The sequence below is a fragment of the Aquila chrysaetos genome, chromosome 2 (assembly GCF_900496995.4).
Source record: "Aquila chrysaetos chrysaetos chromosome 2, bAquChr1.4, whole genome shotgun sequence".
Taxonomy (NCBI): domain Eukaryota; kingdom Metazoa; phylum Chordata; class Aves; order Accipitriformes; family Accipitridae; genus Aquila; species Aquila chrysaetos.
In genome coordinates, this window is record NC_044005.1 from 22078247 (window position 1) to 22095212 (window position 16966).

The 16966-nt window shown below is 38.1% G+C and overlaps 1 protein-coding gene across 3 annotated transcripts in view; it reads right to left on the reverse strand.

The window, feature by feature from the left end:
• FLRT2 (fibronectin leucine rich transmembrane protein 2) overlaps window positions 1-16966 on the reverse strand; it is a 67574-nt gene that overhangs the window by 25048 nt on the left and 25560 nt on the right. The window lies entirely within an intron of this gene.

Here is a 16966-nt window from a genome sequence, read left to right on the forward strand (position 1 = left end):
TCAGTTTGAACACATCTGTAATTTTTATTTCTCTAAGCTTTACAGAAACATCATTAAATTGTTTTTTTCAATTCCATATGTATTCTTGGTATGATATAGATGGGATCTCTTCTCAGTCTCCTGCCCAAACTTTGGTGGAAGAGGTCATTAGACCAGCATTATATATAGTCTATATAAAGTCTGTGAACTTGCTAGGTTATGTCTTTTCCTTTTTGACTGCTGGGAAGGCTGTCAAATGGAGTCCTTTGTAAGGAGGACTTGCTCACTAGCTCACCTCACCTCCTTTGAGATAAGATATTTTGAAAGAGCCTCATCTTCCACTAACTTACAGAATCCATAACTTTGGTTGTGCTTCAATGTAAAGAGAGTTTAGCAAAAGTGTTAGCTCTTTCTAAAATTGATACTTTTCACAAACAAAATTTCAGAATAAATATAGTGATAAGAAGAAACAAAAGCAGAGCATGCTCACCCCTTTGCTTCTTCTGATCCTGCACTCAATTTCATCTCATCACCACCAGTAATATCTCAGCACCCATGCTGATCAATCCCTCTCCCCTTTTGGTGGATGAACACTTCAAAATCTTCCACTTCTCTCTGCCATTGTTAACCTAAGTACTAACAATCATATTTTTTAAAGTCTATTTTTTAAGCAGTTGCTATTTTCCTTCTGTTTCAATGGGCTAAAGTAAGTAAAATAAAAACCAGAGACGGTCTCTTGACAGCTATGGTACTGGCAGTCTTGGTAACAGAAAACAAGGCTTGCTTATTTTCTCCTTCTCTAAAAAATGCAGTTACAAATTTGTGATCACAAATGAGAATTTCCTTTCCATGCTGTGTTTGCCGTCTCTCTCTGAGAGAGTCAGCTCAGCTTTTGCATCAGCTACTGCAGGACATAGTGAACATGATCTTACAGTGTTAACACAGCCATGAAGATTCAAACATTGCTTTATTGCTAAAGGATAATTATATCCCACGATCTGTTGGGCACAGTCATACTTGCCATTGTATACATCATTATTCACTTTCTGATTGTCCTTTCTAACCCAGACCAGGTCATTAGTGTCCAGCCATCAGTCATTAGAATTGTTGATGAGTATGGTGAAAAATGAGGTGGCAACTTAAGGCTATTCCTTAGGAGAAGTAGAGTCTGAAATGGTGTGAAGAGGGGGCAGCTGCATGTATGATAGTCATACTTCTCTTTCCTGACTCCAGTACCAAATCTGATTAATTACTGAGCCAAGAGCAGTCAGGCATGCCTCTAAAAGAGGTGCTTGGAGAGACTAGTGTCACTCCACTGACAGAAAAAGCTCTACTCTTCAGGCTCTCTGCTTTGTAGACACTGTTTTTTCTCTGACAAGTTCTTTGGGTGAAAACTACCTTACAGTCGGAACAGTAGATGAAGACAAGCTTGAAAATGAGACCATCCTCCTAATGTATGTCAAGTAGAATACCTCAGCACCCAGAAAAGCTCTAAATGGTGTTGTTTAACTGCTGAAATAAATTCTTTTTCTAAGAAATGCTGTGGTGGCCTGGACAGCCGTTAGCATTCACATTTGCAAGCACTATTTCTGTCCCTATAATCACAAAGTCTTGCATCTCAGGGAAGAAAAGCTCAAGTTCTTCCGGACCCACAGGCTCCAGGAGAAGGAGCCATAAAAGAAACGCCAAGTGTCTTTAAGATTCACAATAAAATCAGAACTGGTAAGGTTGCAAGTCAGAACCTATAATGAGGCATAAAAACAGTGGATGTGTTTCTTAAACTTAATGTGAGCATTAAGTAAATATGACTGATTAATCCAATTATCCCACCTGGCTTCCCACTTGAATATTTATGACAACTCTATCTCTCCTGAGCATAATAGAAGGTAAAATGAAGCCAAGCACCTAAAAACAGCAATCTCCATCAAGCTGTGTGGGTACGCTGTCCCAGATATCTCACTACAAAGGTGATGAAAATAAACAAGATAAAGTGTCCTCTGCTGGCTTGTGTTCAACTGGCAAGGAAACAGGGTTTGTAGCAGCACCACAGGCTTCACTGAGCCAGTGTCATGGTAGAAACAAAGGAAATTTTCCTTTTCTGATAGTTTTTTTTTTTTTAAACTTGTCAGGTTTTGGATTTCCATCCTCAAAATAAGGAGTCAAAAGGCCAGACCTCCTATGTTCATGCACTGGCTTTGTGAAGGTATTTTTTGGTAATACAAGATAGAGTTAATTATATTCGCCCCAGCACTCATTTACACATGTCAGTTTGGGGTTTGAGCGCTCTGCCCTGGAACGGCAACACTGGCCATGTTTCTGACCAGATGGCTGCCAGCAGGAGATGGGCTAATTCCCGGGTTTGTTGGTATGTTATGGGAACGCGGGCCTGCGACTGACCTCCTGGGTCATGGAGTCCAGACCCCTGCTATCGCAGGCAGCCCTGTCACTGAAAGGTGATATGTTAGCTAGGAGCTGATGTATGGTTTGCTCTTCCTGCTGTGACTGCTTTTGTGGCCCTTCCCGTTTTCTCCTGGGAGATAAGGCTTTGTGCTTCAGCTGCTTTTGCTCCCAGGGTTAGCTAACGATCCCTTACAAAATCACGTCATGGCAAGAATTATTAGCCTCCTCCTGGAATTCAAAAAGTATTTTTATTTCTCAGTTTATGTTCAGAAACTGAGGCACAGTGGCTGTGTAGTTTGGGTTCAGCTGTGGACTGCAATACACCATTGTGGAAGAATATAGGAACTACAGAAAACCTTTAGTCTCCTCAGAGGAAACTGCTCTGGCACAGCCAATATCAAAAGCAGCTCAGACTTTTCCAGGTTATTCCGAGCTTCCTTCAGGAGGCATTCCTGCACCCTTGGAGCAGCCCAGAATGAGGACAAGTCAAAGTGTGTCTTAAGTGTCCCTTGGCCTTTGGGATTGGTGTTGTGACTCTGAAAAAGGCAATGCTAGGTCTTCCTCAGAGTTAAATAAAGTTGCTTAAGGGTTGCAAAGTGAGACGGGAGCACAAGTAAAATTAAAAGTTACAAGTTCCTGTCTCCTAGTCTGCATTCAATCAATGAAACCACATGTTCTCCCTGCTTAGACATCCAGCTTTGAAGACGTGGCCCTTAATGGCCTGAGGTTTGACTGTTCCAGCTTTGTTATTTTGGTTTGGTTTTTTCCCTTCAGCCTTTACTACCAACCTCAGACACAGTCATTCAATGCAAGTATAGGGAAGAAGACTGGTGTCACAGTGGGGAACTTGATTTAATGAAAGCACTTGCAGAAATTCTTTTGTTTATTGAAAGCATGTAAATGGACAGTATGATTTACAAGGTTACAAGGAAACAAGTACACAGCTTCCCCTGATGCTGTGGTTAAGACAGCTTGGAAACTATTGTGCTGTGTGACAGAACAGCACAAACACACACTGCCGAAAGCCACAGCAACTATTCAAATCCATCTTTGTTTTAAGTACCAACTATTAAAGTGACCATGCTGGTTTTACCTTGTTCTCTCTGACAGTGGGTGACAAAAGTCCTTTTAAATGCTGAAAAGTTGCAAGTCTGCCTTTTCCGAACTGCAGAGGGAATTTGTCTTTGTGGTTTTTGAATGGCACTGTGGAGCCAAAGCCAAAAAGGATAGTCGCACATACTGTGTCAACTTTGCACAGTAAAAAGCAAATATAAACGTGGAATATGGAGACCCACATGAATTAAAGTGCCTAGATTTTATGGCATCCAGGTTTTAATGTAGCCTGAATGAGACATGGTAGAACTCATGGCAGTTATTTTACTTCGTGAGCAAAAAATATACCTCATGTTGGTAATGCCAGAATACTCCACATAGGCTGATTACCCCAATATCGATTCAACAATATCACGTAGACAACTTTGTGCCAAAATGAAATAATCTTCGTGGCTTTCACCACTTCTTGTACTTCTGTTGACATAGGACTGAACGAGCCATCTTAGTCTTCGAACTGAGACAAAAATATTGCAATAGCTAACTGAAAATATCACCTCTTATTCTGTTCCTGGAGTGCTCCTGATTCAAATGTTATGATTTTCTAAAATATATTAATTATTTGGAATTATACAATAAAATAGTCTGTGAATTACAGCAATGAGATGGCTTATTACTGAAAGTGTCCTTATTATTTCCAGTTGGTCACATTAGTCATGTGGAGAGCTTCTGGTTTCATGTTCAATGCTCATAATTCCTATGACTGATTTTCTGGTGGAAATGTTCATAGAAAGATATGCAAGACAAACTCAAGACAACAGCTTACAATTCACTTTTCAAAGCCCTCTCAAAACTCATGCAAATGTGCCCAAACACCAGGAAAAAAGGAATGCAAATACATCTCTCCAGTTTTCAGGAATTTCTGCTTCCAGGGCCAAATTCTCCATTGATGAAAACAAGCCATTTTATTGTGCTTGTCCAGCAGAGAACATACTGTACAATATTTTGAGATTTCAAACCGAAGTCTGACTAAGGGATTAGACAGGCATTTTAAGAAACGAGCAAAAAGGAGCTGTATAATTCTTAGCACCTTACAAAAGTTTTTTTTCAGGTTTGGTTCTAAACGTATCTAAGATTTGTAGAGAAATACTTATTTTTTAAAACTGATGCCACAATCTGGTATGAAATTTGAGAATGTAAACATTCTTCCTTTCTTAAAAAACAAACAAACAAACAAACAAAAATTCTGACCTTCTTTCCAATGTTGTATGTTAATATGTTAGAATAATATCTAGTCCTGTATGCTTCCTCAACAAAATTAGTATTGGTATTGTTAGTAGAGTATAAAACAGACTTTACTGTGAGTGATAGTTATTTTATTGCTTAATTTTAAATATTCAAGTTCTAGAATACTTCTCATATTTATTTCATATTTTTGAGGGGGAGATATGTTTATTTGCACTAGGCTGCAAGACTATGTGTTTTATTTCAAGAGAAGCCAGAAATGATTAAAATTGTTAAAAGAAGATGGTCTATAATAAAAGTACAATTTTGAAAAACTAGTACAAAATCATAGTCACGGATTCCTTTTCCATGTATGAAGCTTCATGGCTCTAATTCTATTCTACTGCCTTTGAAGTCAATGGAAAATTTCCCATTAGTTTCAGTTAGCCCTTTGTTTTATTTTCAGAAGTATTTTTTAAAGTTTCCCATTTCCAAGTTTCCATGATTTGATCTTGGGTGTGATCGTGAAAGAATTTTTATGCACATGAATAGACAGAGTTACTGAAGTCAATGAGCCTGGAGGGCTGGACCCAACATCACCGCTTACAGTGCTATATTCTGTTAACTGCCTGAAAAGCCAATCACATCACTTGATTTCTCCATCCCACTTTATAATTCAAGATACACAGCTCTGCAGCTTATGCAATAGTTCTATTGCTAACAATGGCAGCTCACTAGAAAAACACAGTTAATACTTTGTGGAATGACAAGGACATAAAACTGCAAGAGAGTACTTTCAGTACATTAGGAAAAAAAGCAGAAAGGCAATTTTCTCCAAGTTTCTTGGGACTGTTCTGAATGACATTACGTGTAATAGGCTTGAGAGCAATATTTTAAAGAAAGTATCTGAAACTTTGTTTTACATAAAGTCAGTTGATTCAGGCATGCAATTATTGCTGCATCAAGGGATTTTTTAAAGACCTGAATAACAAACAAGATAATGGGATCCATCAGTTTCATAGAATATTTAAGTGTCTAATTCACTTTTCAAAATTAAAATTTATCCCAAAGTTTCATCTGGTGATGCAATGCACCATCATGCACTGTGTAAAATCTAGCAGCTATGGTTTGATTTAATTTGAAGTAAAGATAAAAATACCACTGCATGTTACAGCAGCTTTGCTAATGATCATCAGCCAAAACTTTAACTTATTCCAGGCATCATTCTTTATTACTTTTATCCTCACAACTTTCTAGAAAACCAATGCTATTTTATTTGCTGTCAGTTACATTTCCTAAAGTCCTTTTTATTCTTCTTCTCCACCCCCTCCCCCCCATCTTAATGAAGATATCATTGGTAGCAGTAAAATGCCAAGGAAGAATCCAACCAGAACCATGTACAGGATATTCTTTCCTCTATTCTGTAAAAATAAACTAAGTTCACACACTCACACACTTGCTCACACACACACATCTGTACTTCCACCATTTCTTTCCCTTTCTCTCTTCTGGGCATTTTTTCTACACTCTTTCTTCCTCATTTCCCCACTCCCCAAGGTGAAGCACAATCCAATCCAGAAGGCTCCTGTGGATTTCAGCAAGGGTGGACTGGCTTCTGACTACTGTTCTCTCCCTCCCGTGACTTACATGAATTAAGTGGTATCTGGATTTTTGAAAGGACTGTATTTGGTTGGAAACTGAATACTTCTTTGATTCTTAGGTGCTCAAAACAGAATTTCTAAGCGGTTTTTTTTCTCCCCCTTAAATATCAAAGTAATTGAGTCTCCAGCACCTCCAATTAAGTTCCCCTTAGATTTGTGAACTGAACTTTTTGTTTCCTTTAGTGTGCTGATATTTTTCCAAAATGGCATCAATGAAAAGAGCATAGACAATAAATCATATTTTCTTGCAAGAAGTCTTCTGCGCTAAATAAATGGTTTTAAGGATGCCCATAGGAGATAATACAACATTTAACACTTACAGTAAATGTACTTTTGTGCTAAATGACTTTTCATCTCTCAAGTATAGTAGAAACGTTAAGTAATGAAGCTCCAGTCCAATAGAAATACAGCAAACGGATAATTGAGGAAACAATGAACACTAGAAAACCTATAAAAACCCAGACATGCAGCTAGGCCAGTTCATTAAGTTCAGTCTAACTTGATTTCAGCTGTAACTATAATAATATCCAGCAGACACCCCCCTGCTGAGAGCTGAATGTGCAAAGAATCTCTCAACCTTCTGATTTTAATAAAACACTTGTTTCAAATCCTTCTTTTTAATTAAATGTCTGGGTTTGGGGATGCTAGGTACCAGAGAAGGAGTACTAGATACCCAGGAAGTAGGCACTACATAACTGAATATATTTGTTTATAATAAGTTGAACAAATAAATTATTAAAATTACTATTAAACATTGGTAAGTGATATTTATTGGGAAAAGATTGCAGAAGGGGAGTTCAGGAATCAGGAATAAAAAAGTGGTCAAGGGCTCAAAAATTAAAGGAAGAGCACATCATGAAACATTTCCTATGGTTAAAAGTAAAATCTCTACAAGCAGACTTCCCCACACAACCATAACTGGGACCAATGCAAAATTATGTAAAACAGAGAAAATGAATTGTACATCAATAAGGCCTCTAACCAGAACAGACAAATTTTGGATATAAACAACATAAACTTGTGATAAGAGTCCTGGATTACCTAGTATGTTACTACCTCCAGGGGTTGAAAGAGATTAAATAAATTTCTTGATTGCACCATATTTGTTTCAGAGCTTCGATGGTCTCCTATGGGAGATATTTATCCACCCGCCTTGATGAATAATTTAGGGTTTGGGACACTTTCCTTTATTGGCTGCTGGACAACACTTGCAAAGAGGAGAGGGAGTGGATGCACCTTGCCCTCTTTTTCCTGGCACTGTTCTCCTGTGTTCCTAGCAGCAGCACAGTCTCTCAAGTGCACACTTGGTACGGCTTAAAAAACATGCTTTGAGTTAAATCGATTGTCAGGTTTGGGTTTAAAAGCAAATGTTTTCTCGCTCCCAATTGTTTCTGGAGAAAGGGCATTTTTTGTTTTCCTACCTAGTGTGGGTAGTGTTCCACTTCCTACACTTACATGAGGGCTCACATGGGGAGTTTCCTTTAATAAATTCACAAGTAAGAGCAAGCTTGTGAATCCTATGTTATTCCTACTGCCAGAATTGTTTTGACTTTTCATCTTAAACTGGGCTTTAAAATGTATTTTCTGACCTGTAGCATATGACAATAAACAAAGCAAATTATGTGAATGATTGCAAGGCTCCTTCCAGTATTTTTCTACCAGTACTAAGGATACTGGTGCAGAATCAGTATTCTCTTCACATCTCTACTGAACATACCAGGCATACAATGCTGCCACAAAGGGTTTGCAAATCCCAGGTTCTCAGATGATCTACACTCAGATGATCTCTGCTCTATGCTAATGCCTGCTCTGTTGCTTTAAGGTAGCTTTGGTACTTGCAAAATTTAGAGGCACTTCAGATTGCTCTAAACCCTTCTGGCTGGTAGCAGTCTCTGCACAGCCATTTGCCATCTGAGAGCAATTGTAAGCAGATGCCAAGCGGTTGCCTCTGGTAAACGGTTGGCTCTGGCCCATCTGACCCCCAGGGTAACCCATTTTTTGTGGCCAGCCTAGTGATGGAATTGTCAACTGGGAATAAGCAGTATTACTCATTCTTCTACTTTGTTCTGCCAGAGCAAAGCTGGATTGCAAGACAAGTTTTGAACATTTCTCTATAAGGTAAGCAATAAATGAATCAAAAATTATTGAAGTATTTAGTGGTTTGCATATGAAGAACTGCTCAAAGGATGCTACATAGTGTCTAGAAATTAATCTTGATGACCACACAGACTGTTTCCCCATGGACAATGAAGAAGGAGCTTTCTTTTTCCTCACTTTTTTTTTCCCATAAGAACAGTTGTTGGGACCAGCGATGAGAGTACCTGGGCTCTGGTTCATGTGCGTCCCCTAGGAGGGACGACTGCTGACATCTTCTTCTTAGCCCGTGAATCTTGCTAAGTGAGACTCACTCGCACCTCTTGGCTGCTGAGACACTTTAGCTGTTCCGCTGTTAGAGCTGTGCGGGAGCTCCTATCTCACTCGCTTCACTGACAGTGTCAGCAGAACAGGATGAGGCCATACGTCAGATGGGGGTGATATATGGCGAGAGCTCAAGTATGCCCCCAGTCTCAGTGATGGGGTGTTCAGCACACCTGCCTCCTCTTGGACTAATGGGGAGGAAAGGATGTGTATATGTGAAGACTCTGACCTTCATCCCCACCCCAACTATTTTGGCTACTGTCCAAAATGAAGGATGTCGTCAGAACATTACCAGCAGCTTCTGATAGACTGGAAAAGGTGTAGTCTGTACTTTGTCTGAGAATACAGATTATAGACTCACAAGCAAGAGAACAGAAATGACAATGTTTAATGCTTTGCATTACAAGCAAATCAGAAATTGAATTGTTTGGGACAAAGCCACGGGGCTATCTCTTGACTAATATCAGATGTCTGCTGTAAATAAGACAGATGTGAAAGTTTCTGAAAGAAGAGCTCACAGTAATCCTTTGTAAAGGAATTGCTAGCCAACTTAAATATAGAATTTGCAATCAGCTCCCACTATAATTATTGAGTCAAATCCCAGATGGGAATAATAGACATGAAAAATAAAAAAATTCTATTTAACAAAAAGTTAGAGGCAACTAATACAAGGACTACATTCCAAAAGCCACTGTTTAAAAATTTTAATAAAGTTCCCCATTTTCAATCATATAATCATAACAATGTTAACATCTGAGTGTTTTCTAAATGCCAAATTATTATTCCTACCATTTAGAGACCGTGATTATACAAAGAAAATAAGATTTTCATCTCAGGAAGGATGGCCAAAAATTAATGAAACTTAGGGGTATGGCAGTCAAGCTCAGAGTGAGATCAGGATGTTTTTCAGACTAAGCGCTGTTAACAGCACATGCATCACAGTGAGACTTGATTTACATGCCTTTTTACATTTAAAAGCATGTTGTAAACATGAACAAGTCACCAAGATTTTCTGTAAGGTAGATAAATACTGTAGACAAACTAGCTGAAGCAGAAAACTGAAGAACTGTATTTTGGAGATTCTGAGCAACCACAGGTAGCTTGATTAATAGGATTTTAGATGCTTAATACTAGACTGGTATTTATTTTTCAGCAGTGCATATTTTCTGGTGGAAAATCCTGAATCAATGACATTGAAAAGCTTTTTACTGTATTGCTATCATTAGATTTTTAATTGTAAATTGAATTTAAAAACTATTCTGATATTTTCATTGTTCATACAAACCAGCAACTTCCTACTGCTGACCTGGGACCAGATGACTCTGATGGTTGATCCCAACCAGTCTCACACTTTTTTGCACAGGGAACAGATAATCAGCTACTGCACCTCCTCTTGGCCACGTTCCCACAGCCCACCCTGGCTCTCTTGGGCCAGGAAGGGAGAAAAGGTGGATCTGGATGTAGGCAAATGTGGATTCAGTCTTCCTTCCAGGCATATATTCTAGCAACAGGGTGTCATGGCCATGTTCATATAGCCAAGTCCAGGTCTCACAGTTAGCAATGACAGACAAACTAGCTTTAACTAATAAGTCTGAAAAAAAAAAATTTATTAAGGCTGAAGTGAGATACCTTGGAAAATCTCAAGAGTTCTATTTGTCATTACTATTAAAGAAGAAAACATATTTTAAAACTATAAAATTCAACATAGTTCTTATTTTCACAGATTTTTAGGAGCGACAAATAGAAAATAATCAGGATTTAGAGCTAGGACAGTGCAGATTCGCCCCAAAGCAGTAGGGGTCAAATGCAATTAGCCCTAGCTTCCACATCAAAGTCAGGCAGATTTATAAGAGTTTCTGCATGACCTGCTCCCAGTTTCAGCCTATAAAAGTTTAGATTGGAAATACTGTCCTGAAAAGAACACAGCTGGTAGACATGGTATTAGATTAATATAATTATGAGGAATTATTTGGTTGAAAAAACTTGAAAATAGAATACAAGATCCCTCAAACTTTGGCATATTATTTCAAATCAATCTCATCTGGACCCAACAGCTGTTGTCAGCTGATGGCAGTTCTGTATGAAATAAGTAAGTAGATTCCAGCACAGTTATCACTGGGCAGGTGTGCACAGAAAAAATCACAGTTCCCATTTGCAATAACTGGCCCCTTGTGAGGCTAAAAAAGCAAATAAGCATAGAGATGAAATTATCCACTTATTCACTGAAACGTCCCTCTGGACTAAGTTGAGGGATAGAGTGAGACAATATGTATGTGTGAAAAGAGGATAAAAGCCTGGCTTGTGCTTCCATAGTGCTTGTGCTGTATTTCTTCTATAAATAATTAGAGACTTTCATTGTTCAAGGCCTTCAGTCTGATAAACCAGCACTACAATAATTAATCATTGAGAATGGTGAAAATAAATCTTTTCTAGTCACTAAAATTACAAGACGGGTAAATACAGAACAATGTATAGGCATCTTAGTATATTTTCTACTCTGTATTAAAATGAGAAGCCATTTAAATGTCTTTATTCTTACCCTTCTTAATACAGTATCAAAGAAAAATTAATCAAACTCATATCACCCTTCACCAAAAAAATGAAGGGAAAGATTTCTCTGTGCTGCACACAGATTTATGTACGATCTCCATTAACATTAATGGGAGCCTTTGGCTACTTCCCCAAGCCCTGCAGCAGACACCTATCCTTTATAATTTAGGGAAGAACTGAAAAGATGGTGGAGTAAAACCTAACAAACATGAAAAAAAAATCAGCATAAATCAAATAGTAACTGGAATTGCAATAAGGGATAGCAAAAACACTGCAGAAATTTGTATTTTGCAAAGGAATGGGCTTCTTGGATTCCAACAGGGTCCTGAAAAGGTAAAAATAGAGCTGGTGTGAAAAGGTGTGACAGAAGTCCAAGCAGCTTAAGAAGCTCGATAGCCTATCATCACCTCCAGAAATAGTGGCATATGCCTCCGTGATGGTGCAGAATGGAAGATATGGTATTATTTTCCAGGGATGAATCAAAGTGATACTTTCTGTCTGTTTACTGTGTTTTGTTAGTGAGTAACTGGCTTCTGGAAAAGAAATTTGTCTGTCCTTTTTTCAGCAAAGGCAACATGGAAGAAGATATATATGAACAACTCTGTGCTTTTCCAAGCAAACAAAAGTCAAAATAATATTTTAAACCAGATAAGCTCTTGTTATAACTAGCTGTATATGAAATACAATTTTGCAGCATAAAAGTTCGTTCTTTCAATTTTCCTCTGCCTCTTCACCCTGTATGTGCACTGAAAGAATATGAGACACATTCAGGGGTGAATATGTCAGCCTTGGCAATCTAAGCTAGTGTACATTATAGAAACTTCTGTTCTCTTATCCCATGTCTTGTAAGTTAAATCCCATACCAAATCAGACCCCCTACATGACAGTAGAATTTGATGTAAACAAAAAGCAAGATTTAATGGAATTATGCCAAGAATACTTTGGGGCCAAATTGTATATAACAGAATTTCTGCCAGTGAATTGGGTGACAGGAGCAGAAAATCTAATAAAATTTTTTACTATGTTATCACCTTTGAATTTAACTAGAGACAAACAAATGTCAGAATGTATCATTACCATGCTATGGGGGGACTGCAACAATATCGATTTTAAATGAAATAGCCATTTGAAAGGCAGAAAAAAAGGTGAATTTCAAGCAGTCTGACCCAGTGATGCTGGGGATCTCTAGTATATGGTGTAGGAAAGTACTTTTTACACCTTGGAAGAGCTGTGCTGCAGAGCAGGGTGCTTATGCAGAGCAAAGACAAAATGAATGAAAGTTTGTATTTACCATGTGCTCTAGAAAAATGCCAGCTCTTTAAGGAGTTGAACAGGAAGAATTAAATTCAAGTATTAATTTAACATGTAAGAGACTGTTCTCTGAGTTGTGATTAGCATTGTAATTCTAGGTTAAGAAACTCAGATTTGGTCAACATTTGTGTGATAGATTATCTGTGTTGCCTGTTTCCAACCAATGTGCAAGACCCTTCTATAGTCATTCAGGTCACTAACCACAGCTTGGTTTTGACCCCCTTTCAGCTGTAGTAAAGTTCAGAAATTTATCCATAACTTGTAAATTGACACTGAAAACAGTTTGGCCATCTTGCAGACCAAGAAGCCTTGGCTTACTCTGCATCCATTCCACTTGTCTTCTTACTTTGCATTCAGTCATATCTATACTTATATGTATTTCTTTATGAATCAAGAATCCGCAGAGTAAAATGGCTACCAAAAAATGACAAGTAACAGATGTAACCTAAAAGTTGCATAGAATTAAACAGAGAAGAAGTGTGATTTAGGATCAATATAGGGAAAGGAATTCCAGTCACCAAAATAAAACTCTACTGAACAGCTAAAGAGTGCTTCTCCCTCATCCCCATTAAGCTCTGCTATTATTGAAATTAATACATTGATGTAGATGGACTTTATCATGAAATTCTGAAGGATGACATTTTAAATATATGGGATCTAATTTTTCTTTCACTTATAAATGAAAAGTAAAGAACTATCATTAATGCCATCATTCTGAAAAACTGATGAGAGTTCTAAAGAAAATCTGAAGTCTGTGTTCTGAAATTTGTCTGCAAGAAATACAGTGTATGTGTGTATGTATGTATATGTGTATATTTTCCTGTGAAGTTTTTTCCCTTCCTTCTAAATCTGATACAGGTTTACCCAAAGAAACTGTATCAAAGGGGTTAAAGACATAATATTAATGCTGTACTACACTGATGTCAGCAATTTATGACAGGATGGTGGGTTCCAGGGCCAGAAGCTATAGCACAGGAGAGAATGTTATTTTAACAGCATGATTCTCTATGAAAGCCTGTCATCTTCTGTTCTTGAACCTTTGCTAATATACTAGGGCGACACTCCCAGATAGAAAAGGAATGTTTTTCAGCTGTTATGTGGTGGCTATTAATATAGTTACTGCTATACAATAAATACGCTGCTACTGCTTGCCATCATTTTAAATTGACAAAGACATAGGAATCTCTTGGGACGCCATTGTTTCTAAAGGGCCACAGCCTTCATTCCTTATTCAGATGAAACTCTTAATAACTTAGCTCAGGAGAAACTTTCCTTTTAAGAATTTTAAGCCCTTGAGACCATCCGGGTACAAATACCATGCTGTGTCAGGTCACATTCACTGTGACTGGCAGGGCATAATGCAACACACAAGTTTGAATTTTTCTGCATTGCTGCTCTCATACTCCTTTGATATTTTTCTAACATGCCTGACAATACCATAGTCAGATCCAGCACATGCTCAGCAGCAGGAAGACAGAGATGAAATTCTGAACATTATGACTGATTTACCATTTTGTCTGACTAACAGCCCTCACAACTCACAGCAAATGAATAAAAAGTTTAGCACTTGTTTAACTCTTCCCAGAATTGCCTTTCCTTCTGCTACCACTTTCCCAAATCACTCACTTGTATTCCAAAGACTTCCTTACTTCTTTTTCAAAACCAAATTAAAGGCAAAGAGAAACTTTCTGTCCAGTAAAGAGATTTTTTTATGTATGGCGTTTGACCAGTTGCACATAGTTTTCTTTTGGCCAAAGAGTTCTTCCAACATCATGACCAAGGACTATAGAGCTAATTCTTCAAGGCCCGATGGACACTTTTACATAGTCATTCATAGCTTGCACGTGTCCTTCTAGGCAAATTATCAACACTGCCCATTCTTGAAAAGATGATTCTGTCTACCCCATTCATCAAAAAAGAAATCTAAGTCACCAAGATGAGCAGATGCACCTTGATCATCCCAGTCACCTGAGCCAGTTAGGTCACCTGAGCCAACATGGCACTTCGAGGCATCAGGTCGCTCACAGAATCAGCTCAGTGATCTGGGAGAGCAAGAAAATTCTGTGGAATCAGCGGAACTTATACAAAAGACATCTACAGAGAAATATTTACATCTCTGTATTTGAATTTCCTATATGCCTGTAAAAATAAAATATTTCTTTAATGTTAAATCAAAGTAGCTGTTAATGCCTTTTATACCAAAATTAAAATGCAACATGCATGTATACATTACTGCTCATATTTGAAGTAGTACTACAGTAGCTGTAAAACTGGTTGTTGTTCATACCTACTCATACATAATTCCTGCTCAGAAAGTTTACCACCTACCTTTCATGTACTTTGTTGCCCTCACTCACCCTGATCTGTTTTTCTGCCAAAAATACATGAAGGAAAACTTGAAAATTCACTGTAGAAGTGTAGAATTATTTCCCTTATACACACAAGACAGAGAGAGAAGAGGGGAAAAAAGAGAAAAAGAAAAAAGAAACAAATCCAAAACTGTTTCCCTGACTGCATCACTGCTGGAAATGAAAATTGAAAAGACTTTTGAAAATGTTGAACAAGATCTCAGCAGAAGAAGCAACTAATCACAGAAATAGGTGATCTACTGGTCTGAGCACAGAACTGCAATTTGTATGAGCACATGCTGTAGAACTAGAGGAGGCATCCTGGGTCAGTGAATCCAATTCCCTGCTATCATAAGTAATCATGTCATATAATCCCATTCATCTCATTTGAGCTCCATCTTAAAACCCTTTTTATGAATTTGCAGAATAAATGCATTCATAGCTAGTTTATATTCATTTGTTCTTGTGTAACCTTGTCCTTTAGCAAAAATAGCTCATCCTCCTCCCGCCCCCCATTTATTTATAGAAAGCAATCATACTTTTTCTCAGCTATTATTTTGCTAGGCTAAGTCCAGCTCTTTCAGTCCCCTCATGCAAAATAGCTTCTTCATTCCTCTAATTATCAAAGCAGCTGGTCTGCGTACCTGCTCGAGTTCAAACATCTTTTTTTGAATACTCTCTACATTGTTCCAAGTAGTTTTAACCATTCCTACTATTAACCATCAAGTTTTCATTACCTACTGGCAATATTTTGCTTCATACATACTAAGATGTTTTCTTTCTCTCATTCTCTCTCCCCTTCTTTCTTTCCTTTCTGTCTCTCTGTCATGGCTAAGTCACACAAGTGTTTTGTGATTGACTCATACCTCCAACTATCCCTTCCCATCTGCTGTTTTTCTAGCCTGCAAGTTAAACTTTTTGTTAATTAACAATATAAATATATCAAAACCTAATATTTTTGTTTGTTTTGCTTAGCTGCATCATAAATCTGTTATTTCTGTGTCTTAGAACTGTCAAAGATTTTTCATATATTACTGCAGTACTCTAATGAGAATTTATCTCAAATTTGTGTCATTGGTTGATTTTATTCCTAATAAACTAAATTCCTAAATGAAAATGCTAATAGTTGTCAGCTCCAAAGATAATGCTAGAGGAATTCTAATAATAATATCTCTGGAGACAAATTACTCCTTTTTTTAGCTCTCTTCCCTTTAGTTGTTTTACACTTAGAAAACCAATTGTTTCTAAATCTCATAAGTCTCTAAGTCTCTTCCTCAGGCTAAATAATTTCACCATATCAGATATTCTCTTGAAGTCCAGATAGAAAAGGTGTCCTTGTTTCAGCTGGGATAGAGTTAATTGTCTTCCTAGTAGCTGGTACGGTGCTGTGTTTTGAGTTCAGTATGAGAAGAATGTTGATAACACACTGATGTTCTCAGTTGTTGCTAAGTAGTGTTTAGTCTAAAGTCAAGGATTTTTCAGCTTCTCATGCCCAGCCAGCGAGAAAGCCGGAGGGGCACAAGAAGTTGGCACAGGACACAGCCAGGGCACCTGACCCAAACTGGCCAACACGGTATTCCATATCATGTGACGTCACGTCTAGTATAGGAACTGGGAAGTGGGGGCGGGGAATCGCCGCTCAGGGACTAGCGGGGTGCCGGTCGGCAGGTGGTGAGCAATTGCACTGCGCATCATTTGTACATTCCAATCCTTTCGTTATTGCTGTTGTCATTTTATTAGTGTTATCATTATCATTATTAGTTTCTTCTTTTCTGTTCTATTAAACCATTCTTATCTCAACCCACGAGTTTTACTTCTTTTCCCGATTCTCTCCCCCATCCCACTGGCTGGGGGGGAGTGAGTGAGCGGCTGCGTGGTGCTTAGTTGCTGGCTGGGGTTAAACCACGACAAAAGGTGCACTATAATTTTCTTCTAGAAAACCAGTTATCTTGTTAAATACAGCTATCAGGCTAGTCTAGCATGACTCCTCCCTCTATTTTTGGCTAATGCAAATTGCATTCCATC